Source organism: Electrona antarctica (genome assembly GCF_951216825.1).
Source record: "Electrona antarctica genome assembly, chromosome: 4".
In the NCBI taxonomy this organism is placed as follows: Eukaryota; Metazoa; Chordata; class Actinopteri; order Myctophiformes; family Myctophidae; genus Electrona; species Electrona antarctica.
In genome coordinates this window covers 2,292,601-2,302,600 of record NC_136809.1, presented here as the reverse complement: position 1 = coordinate 2,302,600, position 10,000 = coordinate 2,292,601, and the positions used below count along the sequence as shown (strand labels likewise).

General features: G+C 53.0%; 1 protein-coding gene across 1 annotated transcript in view; it reads left to right on the top strand.

Annotated features, from left to right (window-relative positions):
• Positions 1–10,000, top strand: part of LOC306922153 (synaptogyrin-3-like) — a gene marked incomplete at both ends in the record, with an annotated part of 16,836 nt that overhangs the window by 3,726 nt on the left and 3,110 nt on the right. The window lies entirely within an intron of this gene.

Here is a 10,000-nt window from a genome sequence, read left to right as displayed (position 1 = left end):
GCTGTGGGCGGTTCAGAAACCAGTCTGTGTCTCATAGGAGGGCTGTGGGCGGTTCAGAAACCAGTCTGTGTCTCATAGGGCTGTGGGCGGTTCAGAAACCAGTCTGTGTCTCATAGGAGGGCTGTGGGCGGTTCAGAAACCAGTCTGTGTCTCATAGGAGGGCTGTGGGCAGTTCAGAAACCAGTCTGTGTCTCATAGGAGGGCTGTGGGCGGTTCAGAAACCAGTCTGTGTCTCATAGGAGGGCTGTGGGCAGTTCAGAAACCAGTCTGTGTCTCATAGGAGGGCTGTGGGCGGTTCAGAAACCAGTCTGTGTCTCATAGGAGGGTTGTGGGCAGTTCAGAAACCAGTCTGTCTCATAGGAGGGCTGTGGGCAGTTCAGAAACCAGTCTGTGTCTCATAGGAGGGCTGTGGGCGGTTCAGAAACAAGTCTGTGTCTCATAGGAGGGCTGTGGGCGGTTCAGAAACCAGTCTGTGTCTCATACATAGGAGGGCTGAGGGCGGTTCAGAAACCAGTCTGTGTCTCATACATAGGAGGGCTGAGGGCAGTTCAGAAACCAGTCTGTGTCTCATAGGAGGGCTGTGGGCGGTTCAGAAACCAGTCTGTGTCGTGGGCGGTTCAGAAACCAGTCTGTGTCTCATACATAGGAGGGCTGAGGGCGGTTCAGAAACCAGTCTGTGTCTCATACATAGGAGGGCTGTGGGCGGTTCAGAAACCAGTCTGTGTCTCATAGGAGGGCTGTGGGCGGTTCAGAAACCAGTCTGTGTCGTGGTCGGTTCAGAAACCAGTCTGTGTCTCATAGGAGGGCTGTGGGCAGTTCAGAAACCAGTCTGTGTCTCATAGGAGGGCTATGGGCGGTTCAGAAACCAGTCGGGCTGTGGGCGGTTCAGAAACCAGTCTGTGTCTCATAGGAGGGCTGTGGGCGGTTCAGAAACCAGTCTGTGTTTCATAGGAGGGCTGTGGGCAGGTCAGAAACCAGTCTGTGTCTCATAGGAGGGCTGTGGGCGGTTCAGAAACCAGTCTGTGTCTCATAGGAGGGCTGTGGGCGGTTCTAAAACCAGTCTGTGTCTGGCTGTGGGCGGTTCAGAAACCAGTGTCTCATAGGAGGGCTGTGGGCAGGTCAGAAACCAGTCTGTGTCTCATAGGAGGGCTGTGGGCAGGTCAGAAACCAGTCTGTGTCTCATAGGAGGGCTGTGGGCAGTTCAGAAACCAGTCTGTGTCTCATAGGAGGGCTGTGGGCAGTTCAGAAACCAGTCTGTGTCTCATAGGAGGGCTGTGGGTGGTTCAGAAACCAGTCTGTGTCTCATAGGAGGGCTGTGGGCAGTTCAGAAACCAGTCTGTGTCTCATAGGAGGGCTGTGGGCAGTTCAGAAACCAGTCTGTGTCTCATAGGAGGGCTGTGGGCAGTTCAGAAACCAGTCTGTGTCTCATAGGAGGGCTGTGGGCGGTTCAGAAACAAGTCTGTGTCTCATAGGAGGGCTGTGGGCGGTTCAGAAACCAGTCTGTGTCTCATACATAGGAGGGCTGAGGGCAGTTCAGAAACCAGTCTGTGTCTCATAGGAGGGCTGTGGGCGGTTCAGAAACCAGTCTGTGTCGTGGGCGGTTCAGAAACCAGTCTGTGTCTCATACATAGGAGGGCTGAGGGCGGTTCAGAAACCAATCTGTGTCTCATAGGAGGGCTGTGGGCGGTTCAGAAACCAGTCTGTGTCGTGGTCGGTTCAGAAACCAGTCTGTGTCTCATAGGAGGGCTGTGGGCAGTTCAGAAAACAGTCTGTGTCTCATAGGAGGGCTATGGGCGGTTCAGAAACCAGTCGGGCTGTGGGCGGTTCAGAAACCAGTCTGTGTCTCATAGGAGGGCTGTGGGCGGTTCAGAAACCAGTCTGTGTTTCATAGGAGGGCTGTGGGCAGGTCAGAAACCAGTCTGTGTCTCATAGGAGGGCTGTGGGCGGTTCAGAAACCAGTCTGTGTCTCATAGGAGGGCTGTGGGCGGTTCAAAAACCAGTCTGTGTCTGGCTGTGGGCGGTTCAGAAACCAGTGTCTCATAAGAGGGCTGTGGGCAGGTCAGAAACCAGTCTGTGTCTCATAGGAGGGCTGTGGGCAGGTCAGAAACCAGTCTGTGTCTCATAGGAGGGCTGTGGGCAGTTCAGAAACCAGTCTGTGTCTCATAGGAGGGCTGTGGGCGGTTCAGAAACCAGTGGGCGGTTCAGAAACCAGTCTGTGTCTGGCTGTGGGCGGTTCAGAAACCAGTCTGTGTCTAATAGGAGGGCTGTGGGCAGGTCAGAAACCAGTCTGTGTCTCATAGGAGGGCTGTGGGCAGGTCAGAAACCAGTCTGTGTCTCATAGGAGGGCTGTGGGCGGTTCAGAAACCAGTCTGTGTCTGGCTGTGGGCGGTTCAGAAACCAGTCTGTGTCTCATAGGAGGGCTGTGGGCAGGTCAGAAACCAGTCTGTGTCTCATAGGAGGGCTGTGGGCAGGTCAGAAACCAGTCTGTGTCTCATAGGAGGGCTGTGGGCAGTTCAGAAACCAGTCTGTGTCTCATAGGAGGGCTGTGGGCAGTTCAGAAACCAGTCTGTGTCTCATAGGAGGGCTGTGGGCGGTTCAGAAACCAGTCTGTGTCTCATAGGAGGGCTGTGGGCAGTTCAGAAACCAGTCTGTGTCTCATAGGAGGGCTGTGGGCAGTTCAGAAACAAGTCTGTGTCTCATAGGAGGGCTGTGGGCGGTTCAGAAACCAGTCTGTGTCTCATACATAGGAGGGCTGAGGGCAGTTCAGAAACCAGTCTGTGTCTCATAGGAGGGCTGTGGGCGGTTCAGAAACCAGTCTGTGTCGTGGGCGGTTCAGAAACCAGTCTGTGTCTCATACATAGGAGGGCTGAGGGCGGTTCAGAAACCAGTCTGTGTCTCATAGGAGGGCTGTGGGCGGTTCAGAAACCAGTCTGTGTCTCATAGGAGGGCTGTGGGCGGTTCAGAAACCAGTCTGTGTCGTGGTCGGTTCAGAAACCAGTCTGTGTCTCATAGGAGGGCTGTGGGCAGTTCAGAAACCAGTCGGGCTGTGGGCGGTTCAGAAACCAGTCTGTGTCTCATAGGAGGGCTGTGGGCGGTTCAGAAACCAGTCTGTGTTTCATAGGAGGGCTGTGGGCAGGTCAGAAACCAGTCTGTGTCTCATAGGAGGGCTGTGGGCGGTTCAGAAACCAGTCTGTGTCTCATAGGAGGGCTGTGGGCGGTTCAAAAACCAGTCTGTGTCTGGCTGTGGGCGGTTCAGAAACCAGTGTCTCATAGGAGGGCTGTGGGCAGGTCAGAAACCAGTCTGTGTCTCATAGGAGGGCTGTGGGCAGGTCAGAAACCAGTCTGTGTCTCATAGGAGGGCTGTGGGCAGTTCAGAAACCAGTCTGTGTCTCATAGGAGGGCTGTGGGCAGTTCAGAAACCAGTCTGTGTCTCATAGGAGGGCTGTGGGCGGTTCAGAAACCAGTCTGTGTCTCATAGGAGGGCTGTGGGCAGTTCAGAGACCAGTCTGTGTCTCATAGGAGGGCTGTGGGCAGTTCAGAAACCAGTCTGTGTCTCATAGGAGGGCTGTGGGCGGTTCAGAAACAAGTCTGTGTCTCATAGGAGGGCTGTGGGCGGTTCAGAAACCAGTCTGTGTCTCATACATAGGAGGGCTGAGGGCGGTTCAGAAACCAGTCTGTGTCTCATACATAGGAGGGCTGAGGGCAGTTCAGAAACCAGTCTGTGTCTCATAGGAGGGCTGTGGGCGGTTCAGAAACCAGTCTGTGTCGTGGGCGGTTCAGAAACCAGTCTGTGTCTCATACATAGGAGGGCTGAGGGCGGTTCAGAAACCAGTCTGTGTCTCATAGGAGGGCTGTGGGCGGTTCAGAAACCAGTCTGTGTCTCATAGGAGGGCTGTGAGCGGTTCAGAAACCAGTCTGTGTCGTGGTCGGTTCAGAAACCAGTCTGTGTCTCATAGGAGGGCTGTGGGCAGTTCAGAAACCAGTCTGTGTCTCATAGGAGGGCTGTGGGCGGTTCAGAAACCAGTCTGTGTCGTGGGCGGTTCAGAAACCAGTCTGTGTCTCATACATAGGAGGGCTGAGGGCGGTTCAGAAACCAGTCTGTGTCTCATAGGAGGGCTGTGGGCGGTTCAGAAACCAGTCTGTGTCTCATAGGAGGGCTGTGGGCGGTTCAGAAACCAGTCTGTGTCGTGGTCGGTTCAGAAACCAGTCTGTGTCTCATAGGAGGGCTGTGGGCAGTTCAGAAACCAGTCTGTGTCTCATAGGAGGGCTATGGGCGGTTCAGAAACCAGTCGGGCTGTGGGCGGTTCAGAAACCAGTCTGTGTCTCATAGGAGGGCTGTGGGCGGTTCAGAAACCAGTCTGTGTCTCATAGGAGGGCTGTGGGCAGGTCAGAAACCAGTCTGTGTCTCATAGGAGGGCTGTGGGCGGTTCAGAAACCAGTCTGTGTCTCATAGGAGGGCTGTGGGCGGTTCAAAAACCAGTCTGTGTCTGGCTGTGGGCGGTTCAGAAACCAGTGTCTCATAGGAGGGCTGTGGGCAGGTCAGAAACCAGTCTGTGTCTCATAGGAGGGCTGTGGGCAGGTCAGAAACCAGTCTGTGTCTCATAGGAGGGCTGTGGGCAGTTCAGAAACCAGTCTGTGTCTCATAGGAGGGCTGTGGACAGTTCAGAAACCAGTCTGTGTCTCATAGGAGGGCTGTGGGCGGTTCAGAAACCAGTCTGCGTCTCATGGGAGGGCTGTGGGCAGTTCAGAAACCAGTCTGTGTCTCATAGGAGGGCTGTGGGCAGTTCAGAAACCAGTCTGTGTCTCATAGGAGGGCTGTGGGCGGTTCAGAAACAAGTCTGTGTCTCATAGGAGGGCTGTGGGCGGTTCAGAAACCAGTCTGTGTCTCATACATAGGAGGGCTGAGGGCGGTTCAGAAACCAGTCTGTGTCTCATACATAGGAGGGCTGAGGGCAGTTCAGAAACCAGTCTGTGTCTCATAGGAGGGCTGTGGGCGGTTCAGAAACCAGTCTGTGTCGTGGGCGGTTCAGAAACCAGTCTGTGTCTCATACATAGGAGGGCTGAGGGCGGTTCAGAAACCAGTCTGTGTCTCATAGGAGGGCTGTGGGCGGTTCAGAAACCAGTCTGTGTCTCATAGGAGGGCTGTGGGCGGTTCAGAAACCAGTCTGTGTCGTGGTCGGTTCAGAAACCAGTCTGTGTCTCATATGAGGGCTGTGGGCAGTTCAGAAACCAGTCTGTGTCTCATAGGAGGGCTATGGGCGGTTCAGAAACCAGTCGGGCTGTGGGCGGTTCAGAAACCAGTCTGTGTCTCATAGGAGGGCTGTGGGCGGTTCAGAAACCAGTCTGTGTTTCATAGGAGGGCTGTGGGCAGGTCAGAAACCAGTCTGTGTCTCATAGGAGGGCTGTGGGCGGTTCAGAAACCAGTCTGTGTCTCATAGGAGGGCTGTGGGCGGTTCAAAAACCAGTCTGTGTCTGGCTGTGGGCGGTTCAGAAACCAGTGTCTCATAGGAGGGCTGTGGGCAGGTCAGAAACCAGTCTGTGTCTCATAGGAGGGCTGTGGGCAGGTCAGAAACCAGTCTGTGTCTCATAGGAGGGCTGTGGGCAGTTCAGAAACCAGTCTGTGTCTCATAGGAGGGCTGTGGGCGGTTCAGAAACCAGTGGGCGGTTCAGAAACCAGTCTGTGTCTGGCTGTGGGCGGTTCAGAAACCAGTCTGTGTCTCATAGGAGGGCTGTGGGCAGGTCAGAAACCAGTCTGTGTCTCATAGGAGGGCTGTGGGCAGGTCAGAAACCAGTCTGTGTCTCATAGGAGGGCTGTGGGCGGTTCAGAAACCAGTCTGTGTCTGGCTGTGGGCGGTTCAGAAACCAGTCTGTGTCTCATAGGAGGGCTGTGGGCAGGTCAGAAACCAGTCTGTGTCTCATAGGAGGGCTGTGGGCAGTTCAGAAACCAGTCTGTGTCTCATAGGAGGGCTGTGGGCGGTTCAGAAACCAGTCTGTGTCTGGCTGTGGGCGGTTCAGAAACACGTCTGTGTCTGGGCTGTGGGCGGTTCAGAAACCAGTCTGTGTCTCATAGGAGGGCTGTGGGCAGTTCAGAAACCAGTCTGTGTCTCATAGGAGGGCTGTTTTCGCATTGCAACTTTTCAGGACTAGAAAGCCTGCATGCAGTTTCTATTAGCTTGGATTCCCCATTCATGATGTCACTGGTGGATGGGTTTCTGGACTGCCCACAGCCCTCCTATGAGACACAGACTGGTTTCTGAACTGCCCACAGCCCTCCTATGAGACACAGACTGGTTTCTGAACTGCCCACAGCCCTCCTATGAGACACAGACTGGTTTCTGAACTGCCCACAGCCCTCCTATGAGACACAGACTGGTTTCTGAACTGCCCACAGCCCTATGAGACACAGACTGGTTTCTTAACTGCCCACAGCCAGACACAGACTGGTTTCTCAACTGCCCACAGCCCTCCTATGAGACACAAACTGGTTTCTGAACTGTCCACAGCCTTCCTTCTTCCTATGAGACACAGACTGGTTTCTGAACTGCCCACAGCCCTCCTGACACAGACTGCTTTTTGAACTGCCCACAGCCCTCCTATGAGACACAGACTGGTTTCTGAACTGCCCACAGCCCTCCTATGACACACAGACTGGTTTCTGAACTGCCCACAGCCCTCCTATGAGACACAGACTGGTTTCTGGACTGCCCACAGCCCTCCTATGAGACACAGACTGGTTTCTGAACTGCCCACAGCCAGACACAGACTGGTTTCTCAACTGCCCACAGCCCTCCTATGAGACACAGACTGGTTTCTGAACTGTCCACAGCCTTCCTATGAGACACAGACTGGTTTCTGAACTGCCCACAGCTCTCCTGACACAGACTGGTTTTTGAACTGCCCACAGCCCTCCTATGAGACACAGACTGGTTTCTGAACTGCCCACAGCCCTCCTATGACACACAGACTGGTTTCTGAGCTGCCCACAGCCCTCCTATGAGACACAGACTGGTTTCTGGACTGCCCACAGCCCTCCTATGAGACACAGACTGGTTTCTGGACTGCCCACAGCCCTTTTATGAGACACAGACTGAGTAGAAAAACATGGTGCCATTTTATCATGATTATTAGTGAGGACCTATTATATGAAGATAGGTTGAAAAGTGGTGAAGTGGTCCCTTAAAACTCAATGGTCGCCAAGGACTTATTTAACTTCTTGTTCATGATGTCCTGGAGCGCCAAGGACGTGTTTTTCGTGTTTTATAACATGGTAAAAAAATATATAAAATAAAACAAAAGATATATGGTGGCGGTCTGGGACTTTTGGCGCCCAGGGGTAAGGGGTCGACACTATGCCAGTCTAACCAGCGATCCCACACAGGGGTAAGGGGTCGACACTATGCCAGTCTAACCAGCGATCCCACACAGGGGTAAGGGGTCGACACTATGCCAGTCTAACCAGCGATCCCACACAGGGGTAAGGGGTCGACACTATGCCAGTCTAACCAGCGATCCCACACAGGGGTAAGGGGTTGACACTATGCCAGTCTAACCAGCGATCCCACAAAGGGGTAAGGGGTCGACACTATGCCAGTCTAACCAGCGATCCCACACAGGGGTAAGGGGGTCGACACTATCCCAGTCTAACCAGCGATCCCACTCAGGGGTAAGGGGTCGACACTATCCCAGTCTAACCAGCGATACCACACAGGGGTAAGGGGTCGACACTATCCCAGTCTAACCAGCGATACCACACAGGGGTAAGGGGTCGACACTATGCCAGTCTAACCAGCGATCCCACACAGGGGTAAGGGGGTCGACACTATCCCAGTCTAACCAGCGATCCCACACAGGGGTAAGGGGTCGACACTATGCCAGTCTAACCAGCGATCCCACACAGGGGTAAGGGGTCGACACTATCCCAGTCTAACCAGCGATCCCATACAGGGGTAAGGGGTCGACACTATGCCAGTCTAACCAGCGATCCCACACAGGGGTAAGGGGTCGACACTATGCCAGTCTAACCAGCGATCCCACACATGGGTAAGGGGTCGACACTATGCCAGTCTAACCAGCGATCCCACACAGGGGTAAGGGGTCGACACTATGCCAGTCTAACCAGCGATCCCACACAGGGGTAAGGGGTCGACACTATGCCAGTCTAACCAGCGATCCGACACAGGGGTAAGGGGTCGACACTATGCCAGTCTAACCAGCGATCCCACACAGGGGTAAGGGGTCGACACTATGCCAGTCTAACCAGCCATCCCACACAGGGGTAAGGGGTCGACACTATGCCAGTCTAACCAGTGATCCCACACAGGGGTAAGGGGTTGACACTATATGCCAGTCTAACCAGCGATCCCACACAGGGGTAAGGGGTTGACACATGCCAGTCTAACCAGCGATCCCACACAGGGGTAAGGGGTCGACACTTTGCCAGTCTAACCAGCGATCCCACACAGGGGTAAGGTGTTGACACTGGGCACAGGTCTCCACCAGGAGGATAGGAGTGTGTGTGTGATGTTTGGCAAAATGTTTAGGAGCAATATGTGTGTGTGTGTGTGTGTGTGTGTGTGTGTGTGTGTGTGGGGCTTGGCCTGTTGTAGCGCCACCATGAGGCTGATTAGACAACTGTCAAGTGGCATTTCTTCCAAAGCCTAGTGGGAATATGCATGCAGTTTCACCACAAACGGACGCTGCGTTGAGTAGTTGTGGCCATTTGTACAAAACGGGTACAAAGCGGGCTACTCCTGAAAAGTTTAGAAGCCAATTGTAGCCAATGAGGGTGGATTATGAGAAATCAAACAAACCCGTCTTGATCACATGACTATGGAGAGCATATTGCGTGAAATTTGGATAAAATCTGAAGGAGTAATATTAGAAAATGTGTTTTACATATGTCAGCCTCCTGGTGGCGCTATAAAGAGCAGATGTAAAAAATTCCAGGCAAAGGTTTTTCCTTGGTCTCTAGAGAGTTGGCATACAAAGTTATCCACAGATCCGTGCAGTTAGAGGTAAAAACACTTTTTGTCCAGGTATAGTGCCACCATGAGGCTGAGTTGAAAATGTTCATGTGGCATTTCTTCCTCGGCCTAGTGGGAATGTGCGTGCACAATTTCACGGAAATCACACAATGTGTTCATGATTTGCAGCATTTTGTTTGAAACTGAGCACTCCTGCGAACTTTGGAAGCCAATCTTAGCCAATCAGGATGGAGTCTGAGAAATCTGAAAGACCTGTTTCGTTGAATGGCTCTAGAGAGACTGTGTACCAATTGGCGTGATGTTTGGACAAAATCTGTAGGTGTACTGTCCAAAAACTTGTTTTGCACAAAGCGGCCTCCTGGTGGCGCTATAACAGGCTGTTCTGGAAATTTTAGGGCAGAGGTTTATCGTTGGCATCCAGGGAGTGTGTGTGCAAAATGTGGCATCGACCGGGTTAACGGTGCCGGAGATTAGCTGTTCACAGACGGAAGGACGGACACACGGACACACACACACGGACGGACGGACGGAGTGCAAAACATACTCTCTCCCCATGCCTTCGGCCTGGTGGAGACAAAAAGCTCTGTGTGTGTGTGTGTGTCAGACTGCCACAACAGCTGCGTTCGCTTCACGCGTCTTACTTGTTGTTATTATTATTATTAAAGGTATTCTCCATGGTGGTGTTCGGCTGCATCGTCAACGAGGGCTACATCAACATGTTATTATTATTATTAAAGGTATTCTCCATGGTGGTGTTCGGCTGCATCGTCAACGAGGGCTACATCAACATGTTATTATTATTATTAAAGGTATTCTCCATGGTGGTGTTCGGCTGCATCGTCAACGAGGGCTACATCAACATGTTATTATTATTATTAAAGGTATTCTCCATGGTGGTGTTCGGCTGCATCGTCAACGAGGGCTACATCAACATGTTATTATTATTATTAAAGGTATTCTCCATGGTGGTGTTCGGCTGCATCGTCAACGAGGGCTACATCAACATGTTATTATTA